This window comes from Pelobates fuscus, chromosome 3, assembly GCF_036172605.1.
Source record: "Pelobates fuscus isolate aPelFus1 chromosome 3, aPelFus1.pri, whole genome shotgun sequence".
Taxonomy (NCBI): Eukaryota; Metazoa; Chordata; class Amphibia; order Anura; family Pelobatidae; genus Pelobates; species Pelobates fuscus.
This window is the reverse complement of record NC_086319.1, coordinates 395,141,684-395,155,175: the sequence shown is the minus strand read 5'-3', so window position 1 is coordinate 395,155,175 and position 13,492 is coordinate 395,141,684. Positions and strand designations below refer to the sequence as shown.

Genomic DNA, 13,492 nt, shown 5'->3' with positions numbered 1-13,492 from the left:
ATTGAAGGCAAAGCCAAACAGAAAGGCACCAGCTAGCCAGTTTCTGTGTTTGCGGCAATGTGAAGCCATACCGGTTTAATTACATTACAATGGAACATGCAAATGCTGGGGTGAATCGTGCATGGTGTGGAAATCTCCACGTGACTTACTCTTTGCTAGCTTTATATTTAGGACAATTTGTGGCCTCTTTCAAGTGAGAAGAAAGAAGGTGTTTTATGGCATTCAGTAGATGTATTTGAGGATGGCCTCGATGTTCTTGTGGCAAAGCTGGAAACTATGCCACTATAGTATCTAAAGTGGGTATTGTGACACAGCTTGTTGATCCAAGGAGAAATCGGAAATGCAAATATGGAGTTCTAAAGGAATCCTGCTTCCCAATTTGGGGCACAATTGAAAATGACTTCAGGTCTTTCATTTTTTTCATTTCATTTCCTTTCTCCTTCATTTGGAACAACAAGGGGAAGAAGGGTGAGTGAATGGTTGAACCTGAGTCTTCTTTTCATCCTGAATTACTTTTGTAACTTTCTGTGATACTGTTCCATGTTTAAAGATCAAAGGAGTATGAAACAAGTGCATTTCCAAGCCTACGTAAGTTGCACCTTGTGGCAAATAAGGAAGCGGTATTCAAACGGCGTGATGCGTTTATGGAAGAAAAAAGGAGCTTGATGGCAGCGGTGGGATTCGAACCCACGCCCCCAAAGAGACTGGAGCCTTAATCCAGCACCTTAGACCGCTCGGCCACGCTACCTGCGCATGTTTCCGGCGGCTGTGTACTCACAACACGCACGCCATTTGGCAGCGTTCTGATCATTTCATTTTCTTTCTTGTCAAAAGGTTGCAAGTCCCGACAATATCTTTCCACACTCATGTGGCACTGCTGGCGGCATAGGTCATTTAGAGCGCCTTCACCTCTAAAGGACGGCAAAAATACAAGAAAACTAGATCAATTCTAAAATATTACACATCCCCCTCTATTTATTCTCACACAGAACAAATATTATCCTAATATATATAAATATATATATATATATATATATATCAAAAGAGTTTGAAGTGCAAGTTCCTCGTGTTACATTCAGGTGAAAGCTGCTAGCGTGTCAAATGACCACCAACAGGTGCAAACACAAGATAACAATTCACCACCAGCATAGGGAAACTGCTGTGCCCAGTATTCAGCATTCAAATGCTGCCTCTAGGAAATCAATTCATGAACCTGTTTTGACTGGGAGTAAAGCAAAAAAAAAAAGGAGGAACCCTTAAAATGACACGCTAAATTAACAAGAGGACTCTATTTTTGGGTCCCGACCCCCAGGTTAAAAACCACAGAATTCATTTGAAACATTCAGGAATCCTGCAGCATGTCAATTTTACCTACTGTAGATCAGCAGGACTTTTCCAGTTTTGTCCATCAACATAATGAAATAATCCAAGTACGGGATATATAGATAATATATGCTAAGCATGCTAAGAATGGGGCGTGTGCCTTGCGCTTTTTATCCAACTCTGGTATGACAAGAGATCTGTGCTTATTCTTCTCCAAAGCAAAAGCAGCATGACCCCCGACGTGATTTGAACACGCAACCTTCTGATCTGGAGTCAGACGCGCTACCGTTGCGCCACGAGGTCTCACTGTGCAGGTGGGAGTGGTCGTCAACAGAGTAGCCAACAAAGGTAGGTTATTTCCCCCAACCGACATAAAATTAGATAGATTCTGACATATTAAATATTCAGCCTAAAGAGGAAAGAAAATAAGTACTTTTCTTTTCAGCACAATACCACTGTAATTGAAGGCAAAGCCAAACAGAAAGGCACCAGCTAGCCAGTTTCTGTGTTTGCGGCAATGTGAAGCCATACCGGTTTAATTACATTACAATGGAACATGCAAATGCTGGGGTGAATCGTGCATGGTGTGGAATTCTCCACGTGACTTACTCTTTGCTAGCTTTATATTTAGGACAATTTGTGGCCTCTTTCAAGTGAGAAGAAAGATGTTAAATTCTCTTCCTAAAGAAGGTGTTTTATGGCATTCAGTAGATGTATTTGAGGATGGCCTCGATGTTCTTGTGGCAAAGCTGGAAACTATGCCACTATAGTATCTAAAGTGGGTATTGTGACACAGCTTGTTGATCCAAGGAGAAATCGGAAATGCAAATATGGAGTTCTAAAGGAATCCTGCTTCCCAATTTGGGGCACAATTGAAAATGACTTCAGGTCTTTCATTTTTTTTCCTTTCTCCTTCATTTGGAACAACAAGGGGAAGAAGGGTGGGTGAATGGTTGAACCTGAGTCTTCTTTTCATCCTGAATTACTTTTGTAACTTTCTGTGATACTGTTCCATGTTTAAAGATCAAAGGAGTATGAAACATGTGCATTTCCAAGCCTACGTAAGTTGCACCTTGTGGCAAATAAGGAAGCGGTATTCAAACGGCGTGATGCGTTTATGGAAGAAAAAAGGAGCTTGATGGCAGCGGTGGGATTCGAACCCACGCCCCCAAAGAGACTGGAGCCTTAATCCAGCGCCTTAGACCGCTCGGCCACGCTACCTGCGCATGTTTCCGGCGGCTGTGTACTCACAACACGCACGCCATTTGGCAGCGTTCTGATCATTTCATTTTCTTTCTTGTCAAAAGGTTGCAAGTCCCGACAATATCTTTCCACACTCATGTGGCACTGCTGGCGGCATAGGTCATTTAGAGCGCCTTCACCTCTAAAGGACGGCAAAAATACAAGAAAACTAGATCAATTCTAAAATATTACACATCCCCCTCTATTTATTCTCACACAGAACAAATATTATCCTAATATATATAAATATATATATATATATATATATCAAAAGAGTTTGAAGCGCAAGTTCCTCGTGTTACATTCAGGTGAAAGCTGCTAGCGTGTCAAATGACCACCAACAGGTGCAAACACAAGATAACAATTCACCACCAGCATAGGGAAAGTGCTGTGCCCAGTATTCAGCATTCAAATGCTGCCTCTAGGAAATCAATTCATGAACCTGTTTTGACTGGGAGTAAAGCAAAAAAAAAAGGAGGAACCCTTAAAATGACACGCTAAATTAACAAGAGGACTCTATTTTTGGGTCCCGACCCCCAGGTTAAAAACCACAGAATTCATTTGAAACATTCAGGAATCCTGCAGCATGTCAATTTTACCTACTGTAGATCAGCAGGACTTTTCCAGTTTTGTCCATCAACATAATGAAATAATCCAAGTACGGGATATATAGATAATATATGCTAAGCATGCTAAGAATGGGGCGTGTGCCTTGCGCTTTTTATCCAACTCTGGTATGACAAGAGATCTGTGCTTATTCTTCTCCAAAGCAAAAGCAGCATGACCCCGACGTGATTTGAACACGCAACCTTCTGATCTGGAGTCAGACGCGCTACCGTTGCACCACGAGGCCTCACTGTGCCGGTGGGAGTGATCGTCAACAGAGTAGCCAACAAAGGTAGGTTATTTCCCCCAAACCGACATAAAATTAGATAGATTCTGTCATATTAAATATTCAGCCTAAAGAGGAAAGAAAATAAGTACTTTTCTTTTCAGCACAATACCACTGTAATTGAAGGCAAAGCCAAACAGAAAGGCACCAGCTAGCCAGTTTCTGTGTTTGCGGCAATGTGAAGCCATACCGATTTTAATTACATTACAATGGAACATGCAAATGCTGGGGTGAATCGTGCATGGTGTGGAATTCTCCACGTGACTTACTCTTTGCTAGCTTTATATTTAGGACAATTTGTGGCCTCTTTCAAGTGAGAAGAAAGAAGGTGTTTTATGGCATTCAGTAGATGTATTTGAGGATGGCCTCGATGTTCTTGTGGCAAAGCTGGAAACTATGCCACTATAGTATCTAAAGTGGGTATTGTGACACAGCTTGTTGATCCAAGGAGAAATCGGAAATGCAAATATGGAGTTCTAAAGGAATCCTGCTTCCCAATTTGGGGCACAATTGAAAATGACTTCAGGTCTTTCATTTTTTTCATTTCATTTCCTTTCTCCTTCATTTGGAACAACAAGGGGAAGAAGGGTGGGTGAATGGTTGAACCTGAGTCTTCTTTTCATCCTGAATTACTTTTGTAACTTTCTGTGATACTGTTCCATGTTTAAAGATCAAAGGAGTATGAAACATGTGCATTTCCAAGCCTACGTAAGTTGCACCTTGTGGCAAATAAGGAAGCGGTATTCAAACGGCGTGATGCGTTTATGGAAGAAAAAAGGAGCTTGATGGCAGCGGTGGGATTCGAACCCACGCCCCCAAAGAGACTGGAGCCTTAATCCAGCGCCTTAGACCGCTCGGCCACGCTACCTGCGCATGTTTCCGGCGGCTGTGTACTCACAACACGCACGCCATTTGGCAGCGTTCTGATCATTTCATTTTCTTTCTTGTCAAAAGGTTGCAAGTCCCGACAATATCTTTCCACACTCATGTGGCACTGCTGGCGGCATAGGTCATTTAGAGCGCCTTCACCTCTAAAGGACGGCAAAAATACAAGAAAACTAGATCAATTCTAAAATATTACACATCCCCCTCTATTTATTCTCACACAGAACAAATATTATCCTAATATATATAAATATATATATATATATATATATCAAAAGAGTTTGAAGCGCAAGTTCCTCGTGTTACATTCAGGTGAAAGCTGCTAGCGTGTCAAATGACCACCAACAGGTGCAAACACAAGATAACAATTCACCACCAGCATAGGGAAAGTGCTGTGCCCAGTATTCAGCATTCAAATGCTGCCTCTAGGAAATCAATTCATGAACCTGTTTTGACTGGGAGTAAAGCAAAAAAAAAAGGAGGAACCCTTAAAATGACACGCTAAATTAACAAGAGGACTCTATTTTTGGGTCCCGACCCCCAGGTTAAAAACCACAGAATTCATTTGAAACATTCAGGAATCCTGCAGCATGTCAATTTTACCTACTGTAGATCAGCAGGACTTTTCCAGTTTTGTCCATCAACATAATGAAATAATCCAAGTACGGGATATATAGATAATATATGCTAAGCATGCTAAGAATGGGGCGTGTGCCTTGCGCTTTTTATCCAACTCTGGTATGACAAGAGATCTGTGCTTATTCTTCTCCAAAGCAAAAGCAGCATGACCCCGACGTGATTTGAACACGCAACCTTCTGATCTGGAGTCAGACGCGCTACCGTTGCACCACGAGGCCTCACTGTGCCGGTGGGAGTGATCGTCAACAGAGTAGCCAACAAAGGTAGGTTATTTCCCCCAAACCGACATAAAATTAGATAGATTCTGTCATATTAAATATTCAGCCTAAAGAGGAAAGAAAATAAGTACTTTTCTTTTCAGCACAATGCCACTGTAATTGAAGGCAAAGCCAAACAGAAAGGCACCAGCTAGCCAGTTTCTGTGTTTGCGGCAATGTGAAGCCATACCGATTTTAATTACATTACAATGGAACATGCAAATGCTGGGGTGAATCGTGCATGGTGTGGAATTCTCCACGTGACTTACTCTTTGCTAGCTTTATATTTAGGACAATTTGTGGCCTCTTTCAAGTGAGAAGAAAGAAGGTGTTTTATGGCATTCAGTAGATGTATTTGAGGATGGCCTCGATGTTCTTGTGGCAAAGCTGGAAACTATGCCACTATAGTATCTAAAGTGGGTATTGTGACACAGCTTGTTGATCCAAGGAGAAATCGGAAATGCAAATATGGAGTTCTAAAGGAATCCTGCTTCCCAATTTGGGGCACAATTGAAAATGACTTCAGGTCTTTCATTTTTTTCATTTCATTTCCTTTCTCCTTCATTTGGAACAACAAGGGGAAGAAGGGTGAGTGAATGGTTGAACCTGAGTCTTCTTTTCATCCTGAATTACTTTTGTAACTTTCTGTGATACTGTTCCATGTTTAAAGATCAAAGGAGTATGAAACAAGTGCATTTCCAAGCCTACGTAAGTTGCACCTTGTGGCAAATAAGGAAGCGGTATTCAAACGGCGTGATGCGTTTATGGAAGAAAAAAGGAGCTTGATGGCAGCGGTGGGATTCGAACCCACGCCCCCGAAGAGACTGGAGCCTTAATCCAGCACCTTAGACCGCTCGGCCACGCTACCTGCGCATGTTTCCGGCGGCTGTGTACTCACAACACGCACGCCATTTGGCAGCGTTCTGATCATTTCATTTTCTTTCTTGTCAAAAGGTTGCAAGTCCCGACAATATCTTTCCACACTCATGTGGCACTGCTGGCGGCATAGGTCATTTAGAGCGCCTTCACCTCTAAAGGACGGCAAAAATACAAGAAAACTAGATCAATTCTAAAATATTACACATCCCCCTCTATTTATTCTCACACAGAACAAATATTATCCTAATATATATAAATATATATATATATATATATATATCAAAAGAGTTTGAAGTGCAAGTTCCTCGTGTTACATTCAGGTGAAAGCTGCTAGCGTGTCAAATGACCACCAACAGGTGCAAACACAAGATAACAATTCACCACCAGCATAGGGAAAGTGCTGTGCCCAGTATTCAGCATTCAAATGCTGCCTCTAGGAAATCAATTCATGAACCTGTTTTGACTGGGAGTAAAGCAAAAAAAAAAGGAGGAACCCTTAAAATGACACGCTAAATTAACAAGAGGACTCTATTTTTGGGTCCCGACCCCCAGGTTAAAAACCACAGAATTCATTTGAAACATTCAGGAATCCTGCAGCATGTCAATTTTACCTACTGTAGATCAGCAGGACTTTTCCAGTTTTGGCCATCAACATAATGAAATAATCCAAGTACGGGATATATAGATAATATATGCTAAGCATGCTAAGAATGGGGCGTGTGCCTTGCGCTTTTTATCCAACTCTGGTATGACAAGAGATCTGTGCTTATTCTTCTCCAAAGCAAAAGCAGCATGACCCCGACGTGATTTGAACACGCAACCTTCTGATCTGGAGTCAGACGCGCTACCGTTGCGCCACGAGGTCTCACTGTGCAGGTGGGAGTGGTCGTCAACAGAGTAGCCAACAAAGGTAGGTTATTTCCCCCAACCGACATAAAATTAGATAGATTCTGACATATTAAATATTCAGCCTAAAGAGGAAAGAAAATAAGTACTTTTCTTTTCAGCACAATACCACTGTAATTGAAGGCAAAGCCAAACAGAAAGGCACCAGCTAGCCAGTTTCTGTGTTTGCGGCAATGTGAAGCCATACCGGTTTAATTACATTACAATGGAACATGCAAATGCTGGGGTGAATCGTGCATGGTGTGGAATTCTCCACGTGACTTACTCTTTGCTAGCTTTATATTTAGGACAATTTGTGGCCTCTTTCAAGTGAGAAGAAAGATGTTAAATTCTCTTCCTAAAGAAGGTGTTTTATGGCATTCAGTAGATGTATTTGAGGATGGCCTTGATGTTCTTGTGGCAAAGCTGGAAACTATGCCACTATAGTATCTAAAGTGGGTATTGTGACACAGCTTGTTGATCCAATGAGAAATCGGAAATGCAAATATGGAGTTCTAAAGGAATCCTGCTTCCCAATTTGGGGCACAATTGAAAATGACTTCAGGTCTTTCATTTTTTTTCCTTTCTCCTTCATTTGGAACAACAAGGGGAAGAAGGGTGGGTGAATGGTTGAACCTGAGTCTTCTTTTCATCCTGAATTACTTTTGTAACTTTCTGTGATACTGTTCCATGTTTAAAGATCAAAGGAGTATGAAACAAGTGCATTTCCAAGCCTACGTAAGTTGCACCTTGTGGCAAATAAGGAAGCGGTATTCAAACGGCGTGATGCGTTTATGGAAGAAAAAAGGAGCTTGATGGCAGTGGTGGGATTCGAACCCACGGCCCCGAAGAGACTGGAGCCTTAATCCAGCACCTTAGACTGCTCGGCCACTCTACCTGCGCATGTTTCCGGCGGCTGTGTACTCACAACACGCACGCCATTTGGCAGCGTTCTGATCATTTCATTTTCTTTCTTGTCAAAAGGTTGCAAGTCCCGACAATATCTTTCCACACTCATGTGGCACTGCTGGCGGCATAGGTCATTTAGAGCGCCTTCACCTCTAAAGGACGGCAAAAATACAAGAAAACTAGATCAATTCTAAAATATTACACATCCCCCTCTATTTATTCTCACACAGAACAAATATTATCCTAATATATATAAATATATATATATATATATATATATATCAAAAGAGTTTGAAGTGCAAGTTCCTCGTGTTACATTCAGGTGAAAGCTGCTAGCGTGTCAAATGACCACCAACAGGTGCAAACACAAGATAACAATTCACCACCAGCATAGGGAAAGTGCTGTGCCCAGTATTCAGCATTCAAATGCTGCCTCTAGGAAATCAATTCATGAACCTGTTTTGACTGGGAGTAAAGCAAAAAAAAAAGGAGGAACCCTTAAAATGACACGCTAAATTAACAAGAGGACTCTATTTTTGGGTCCCGACCCCCAGGTTAAAAACCACAGAATTCATTTGAAACATTCAGGAATCCTGCAGCATGTCAATTTTACCTACTGTAGATCAGCAGGACTTTTCCAGTTTTGGCCATCAACATAATGAAATAATCCAAGTACGGGATATATAGATAATATATGCTAAGCATGCTAAGAATGGGGCGTGTGCCTTGCGCTTTTTTATCCGAATCTGGTATGACAAGAGATCTGTGCTTATTCTTCTCCAAAGCAAAAGCAGCATGACCCCGACGTGATTTGAACACGCAACCTTCTGATCTGGAGTTAGACGCGCTACCGTTGCGCCACGAGGTCTCACTGTGCAGGTGGGAGTGATCGTCAACAGAGTAGCCAACAAAGGTAGGTTATTTCCCCCAAAGGACATAAAATTAGATAGATTCTGTCATATTAAATATTCAGCCTAAAGAGGAAAGAAAATAAGTACTTTTCTTTTCAGCACAATACCACTGTAATTGAAGGCAAAGCCAAACAGAAAGGCACCAGCTAGCCAGTTTCTGTGTTTGCGGCAATGTGAAGCCATACCGGTTTAATTACATTACAATGGAACATGCAAATGCTGGGGTGAATCGTGCATGGTGTGGAATTCTCCACGTGACTTACTCTTTGCTAGCTTTATATTTAGGACAATTTGTGGCCTCTTTCAAGTGAGAAGAAAGATGTTAAATTCTCTTCCTAAAGAAGGTGTTTTATGGCATTCAGTAGATGTATTTGAGGATGGCCTCGATGTTCTTGTGGCAAAGCTGGAAACTATGCCACTATAGTATCTAAAGTGGGTATTGTGACACAGCTTGTTGATCCAATGAGAAATCGGAAATGCAAATATGGAGTTCTAAAGGAATCCTGCTTCCCAATTTGGGGCACAATTGAAAATGACTTCAGGTCTTTCATTTTTTTTCCTTTCTCCTTCATTTGGAACAACAAGGGGAAGAAGGGTGGGTGAATGGTTGAACCTGAGTCTTCTTTTCATCCTGAATTACTTTTGTAACTTTCTGTGATACTGTTCCATGTTTAAAGATCAAAGGAGTATGAAACAAGTGCATTTCCAAGCCTACGTAAGTTGCACCTTGTGGCAAATAAGGAAGCGGTATTCAAACGGCGTGATGCGTTTATGGAAGAAAAAAGGAGCTTGATGGCAGCGGTGGGATTCGAACCCACGCCCCCAAAGAGACTGGAGCCTTAATCCAGCACCTGAGACCGCTCGGCCACGCTACCTGCGCATGTTTCCGGCGGCTGTGTACTCACAACACGCACGCCATTTGGCAGCGTTCTGATCATTTCATTTTCTTTCTTGTCAAAAGGTTGCAAGTCCCGACAATATCTTTCCACACTCATGTGGCACTGCTGGCGGCATAGGTCATTTAGAGCGCCTTCACCTCTAAAGGACGGCAAAAATACAAGAAAACTAGATCAATTTTAAAATATTACACATCCCCCTCTATTTATTCTCACACAGAACAAATATTATCCTAATATATATAAATATATATATATATATATATATCAAAAGAGTTTGAAGTGCAAGTTCCTCGTGTTACATTCAGGTGAAAGCTGCTAGCGTGTCAAATGACCACCAACAGGTGCAAACACAAGATAACAATTCACCACCAGCATAGGGAAAGTGCTGTGCCCAGTATTCAGCATTCAAATGCTGCCTCTAGGAAATCAATTCATGAACCTGTTTTGACTGGGAGTAAAGCAAAAAAAAAAGGAGGAACCCTTAAAATGACACGCTAAATTAACAAGAGGACTCTATTTTTGGGTCCCGACCCCCAGGTTAAAAACCACAGAATTCATTTGAAACATTCAGGAATCCTGCAGCATGTCAATTTTACCTACTGTAGATCAGCAGGACTTTTCCAGTTTTGGCCATCAACATAATGAAATAATCCAAGTACGGGATATATAGATAATATATGCTAAGCATGCTAAGAATGGGGCGTGTGCCTTGCGCTTTTTTATCCAACTCTGGTATGACAAGAGATCTGTGCTTATTCTTCTCCAAAGCAAAAGCAGCATGACCCCGACGTGATTTGAACACGCAACCTTCTGATCTGGAGTCAGACGCGCTACCGTTGCACCACGAGGTCTCACTGTGCAGGTGGGAGTGGTCGTCAACAGAGTAGCCAACAAAGGTAGGTTATTTACCCCAACCGACATAAAATTAGATAGATTCTGACATATTAAATATTCAGCCTAAAGAGGAAAGAAAATAAGTACTTTTCTTTTCAGCACAATACCACTGTAATTGAAGGCAAAGCCAAACAGAAAGGCACCAGCTAGCCAGTTTCTGTGTTTGCGGCAATGTGAAGCCATACCGGTTTAATTACATTACAATGGAACATGCAAATGCTGGGGTGAATCGTGCATGGTGTGGAATTCTCCACGTGACTTACTCTTTGCTAGCTTTATATTTAGGACAATTTGTGGCCTCTTTCAAGTGAGAAGAAAGATGTTAAATTCTCTTCCTAAAGAAGGTGTTTTATGGCATTCAGTAGATGTATTTGAGGATGGCCTCGATGTTCTTGTGGCAAAGCTGGAAACTATGCCACTATAGTATCTAAAGTGGGTATTGTGACACAGCTTGTTGATCCAATGAGAAATCGGAAATGCAAATATGGAGTTCTAAAGGAATCCTGCTTCCCAATTTGGGGCACAATTGAAAATGACTTCAGGTCTTTCATTTTTTTTCCTTTCTCCTTCATTTGGAACAACAAGGGGAAGAAGGGTGGGTGAATGGTTGAACCTGAGTCTTCTTTTCATCCTGAATTACTTTTGTAACTTTCTGTGATACTGTTCCATGTTTAAAGATCAAAGGAGTATGAAACAAGTGCATTTCCAAGCCTACGTAAGTTGCACCTTGTGGCAAATAAGGAAGCGGTATTCAAACGGCGTGATGCGTTTATGGAAGAAAAAAGGAGCTTGATGGCAGCGGTGGGATTCGAACCCACGCCCCCAAAGAGACTGGAGCCTTAATCCAGCACCTGAGACCGCTCGGCCACGCTACCTGCGCATGTTTCCGGCGGCTGTGTACTCACAACACGCACGCCATTTGGCAGCGTTCTGATCATTTCATTTTCTTTCTTGTCAAAAGGTTGCAAGTCCCGACAATATCTTTCCACACTCATGTGGCACTGCTGGCGGCATAGGTCATTTAGAGCGCCTTCACCTCTAAAGGACGGCAAAAATACAAGAAAACTAGATCAATTTTAAAATATTACACATCCCCCTCTATTTATTCTCACACAGAACAAATATTATCCTAATATATATAAATATATATATATATATATATATCAAAAGAGTTTGAAGTGCAAGTTCCTCGTGTTACATTCAGGTGAAAGCTGCTAGCGTGTCAAATGACCACCAACAGGTGCAAACACAAGATAACAATTCACCACCAGCATAGGGAAAGTGCTGTGCCCAGTATTCAGCATTCAAATGCTGCCTCTAGGAAATCAATTCATAATACCTGTTTTGACTGGGAGTAAAGCAAAAAAAAAAGGAGGAACCCTTAAAATGACACGCTAAATTAACAAGAGGACTCTATTTTTGGGTCCCGACCCCCAGGTTAAAAACCACAGAATTCATTTGAAACATTCAGGAATCCTGCAGCATGTCAATTTTACCTACTGTAGATCAGCAGGACTTTTCCAGTTTTGGCCATCAACATAATGAAATAATCCAAGTACGGGATATATAGATAATATATGCTAAGCATGCTAAGAATGGGGCGTGTGCCTTGCGCTTTTTTATCCAACTCTGGTATGACAAGAGATCTGTGCTTATTCTTCTCCAAAGCAAAAGCAGCATGACCCCGACGTGATTTGAACACGCAACCTTCTGATCTGGAGTCAGACGCGCTACCGTTGCGCCACGAGGTCTCACTGTGCAGGTGGGAGTGGTCGTCAACAGAGTAGCCAACAAAGGTAGGTTATTTACCCCAACCGACATAAAATTAGATAGATTCTGACATATTAAATATTCAGCCTAAAGAGGAAAGAAAATAAGTACTTTTCTTTTCAGCACAATACCACTGTAATTGAAGGCAAAGCCAAACAGAAAGGCACCAGCTAGCCAGTTTCTGTGTTTGCGGCAATGTGAAGCCATACCGGTTTAATTACATTACAATGGAACATGCAAATGCTGGGGTGAATCGTGCATGGTGTGGAATTCTCCACGTGACTTACTCTTTGCTAGCTTTATATTTAGGACAATTTGTGGCCTCTTTCAAGTGAGAAGAAAGATGTTAAATTCTCTTCCTAAAGAAGGTGTTTTATGGCATTCAGTAGATGTATTTGAGGATGGCCTCGATGTTCTTGTGGCAAAGCTGGAAACTATGCCACTATAGTATCTAAAGTGGGTATTGTGACACAGCTTGTTGATCCAAGGAGAAATCGGAAATGCAAATATGGAGTTCTAAAGGAATCCTGCTTCCCAATTTGGGGCACAATTGAAAATGACTTCAGGTCTTTCATTTTTTTTCCTTTCTCCTTCATTTGGAACAACAAGGGGAAGAAGGGTGGGTGAATGGTTGAACCTGAGTCTTCTTTTCATCCTGAATTACTTTTGTAACTTTCTGTGATACTGTTCCATGTTTAAAGATCAAAGGAGTATGAAACATGTGCATTTCCAAGCCTACGTAAGTTGCACCTTGTGGCAAATAAGGAAGCGGTATTCAAACGGCGTGATGCGTTTATGGAAGAAAAAAGGAGCTTGATGGCAGCGGTGGGATTCGAACCCACGCCCCCAAAGAGACTGGAGCCTTAATCCAGCACCTTAGACCGCTCGGCCACGCTACCTGCGCATGTTTCCGGCGGCTGTGTACTCACAACACGCACGCCATTTGGCAGCGTTCTGATCATTTCATTTTCTTTCTTGTCAAAAGGTTGCAAGTCCCGACAATATCTTTCCACACTCATGTGGCACTGCTGGCGGCATAGGTCATTTAGAGCGCCTTCACCTCTAAAGGACGGCAAAAATACAAGAAAACTAGATCAATTCTAAAAT

At 41.7% G+C, this 13,492-nt stretch overlaps 12 non-coding genes across 12 annotated transcripts; all 12 read right to left on the bottom strand.

Annotated features, from left to right (window-relative positions):
* Positions 1-666: 666 nt before the first annotated feature.
* TRNAL-AAG (transfer RNA leucine (anticodon AAG)) lies at positions 667-748 on the bottom strand. Its single transcript has one exon. It is a non-coding gene; the product is annotated as a tRNA-Leu (tRNA).
* Positions 749-1,553: 805 nt separating this feature from the next.
* On the bottom strand, positions 1,554-1,626 carry TRNAW-CCA (transfer RNA tryptophan (anticodon CCA)). The gene has a single exon. It is a non-coding gene; the product is annotated as a tRNA-Trp (tRNA).
* Positions 1,627-2,462: 836 nt separating this feature from the next.
* On the bottom strand, positions 2,463-2,544 carry TRNAL-AAG (transfer RNA leucine (anticodon AAG)). The gene has a single exon. It is a non-coding gene; the product is annotated as a tRNA-Leu (tRNA).
* An 802-nt stretch (positions 2,545-3,346) lies between these two features.
* On the bottom strand, positions 3,347-3,418 carry TRNAW-CCA (transfer RNA tryptophan (anticodon CCA)). The gene has a single exon. It is a non-coding gene; the product is annotated as a tRNA-Trp (tRNA).
* An 825-nt stretch (positions 3,419-4,243) lies between these two features.
* On the bottom strand, positions 4,244-4,325 carry TRNAL-AAG (transfer RNA leucine (anticodon AAG)). Its single transcript has one exon. It is a non-coding gene; the product is annotated as a tRNA-Leu (tRNA).
* Positions 4,326-5,127: 802 nt separating this feature from the next.
* On the bottom strand, positions 5,128-5,199 carry TRNAW-CCA (transfer RNA tryptophan (anticodon CCA)). Its single transcript has one exon. It is a non-coding gene; the product is annotated as a tRNA-Trp (tRNA).
* Positions 5,200-6,024: 825 nt separating this feature from the next.
* On the bottom strand, positions 6,025-6,106 carry TRNAL-AAG (transfer RNA leucine (anticodon AAG)). Its single transcript has one exon. It is a non-coding gene; the product is annotated as a tRNA-Leu (tRNA).
* An 804-nt stretch (positions 6,107-6,910) lies between these two features.
* Positions 6,911-6,982, bottom strand: TRNAW-CCA (transfer RNA tryptophan (anticodon CCA)). The gene has a single exon. It is a non-coding gene; the product is annotated as a tRNA-Trp (tRNA).
* A 1,725-nt stretch (positions 6,983-8,707) lies between these two features.
* On the bottom strand, positions 8,708-8,779 carry TRNAW-CCA (transfer RNA tryptophan (anticodon CCA)). The gene has a single exon. It is a non-coding gene; the product is annotated as a tRNA-Trp (tRNA).
* A 1,721-nt stretch (positions 8,780-10,500) lies between these two features.
* TRNAW-CCA (transfer RNA tryptophan (anticodon CCA)) lies at positions 10,501-10,572 on the bottom strand. Its single transcript has one exon. It is a non-coding gene; the product is annotated as a tRNA-Trp (tRNA).
* Positions 10,573-12,294: 1,722 nt separating this feature from the next.
* TRNAW-CCA (transfer RNA tryptophan (anticodon CCA)) lies at positions 12,295-12,366 on the bottom strand. Its single transcript has one exon. It is a non-coding gene; the product is annotated as a tRNA-Trp (tRNA).
* Positions 12,367-13,202: 836 nt separating this feature from the next.
* Positions 13,203-13,284, bottom strand: TRNAL-AAG (transfer RNA leucine (anticodon AAG)). The gene has a single exon. It is a non-coding gene; the product is annotated as a tRNA-Leu (tRNA).
* Between the last annotated feature and the right edge of the window lie 208 nt (positions 13,285-13,492).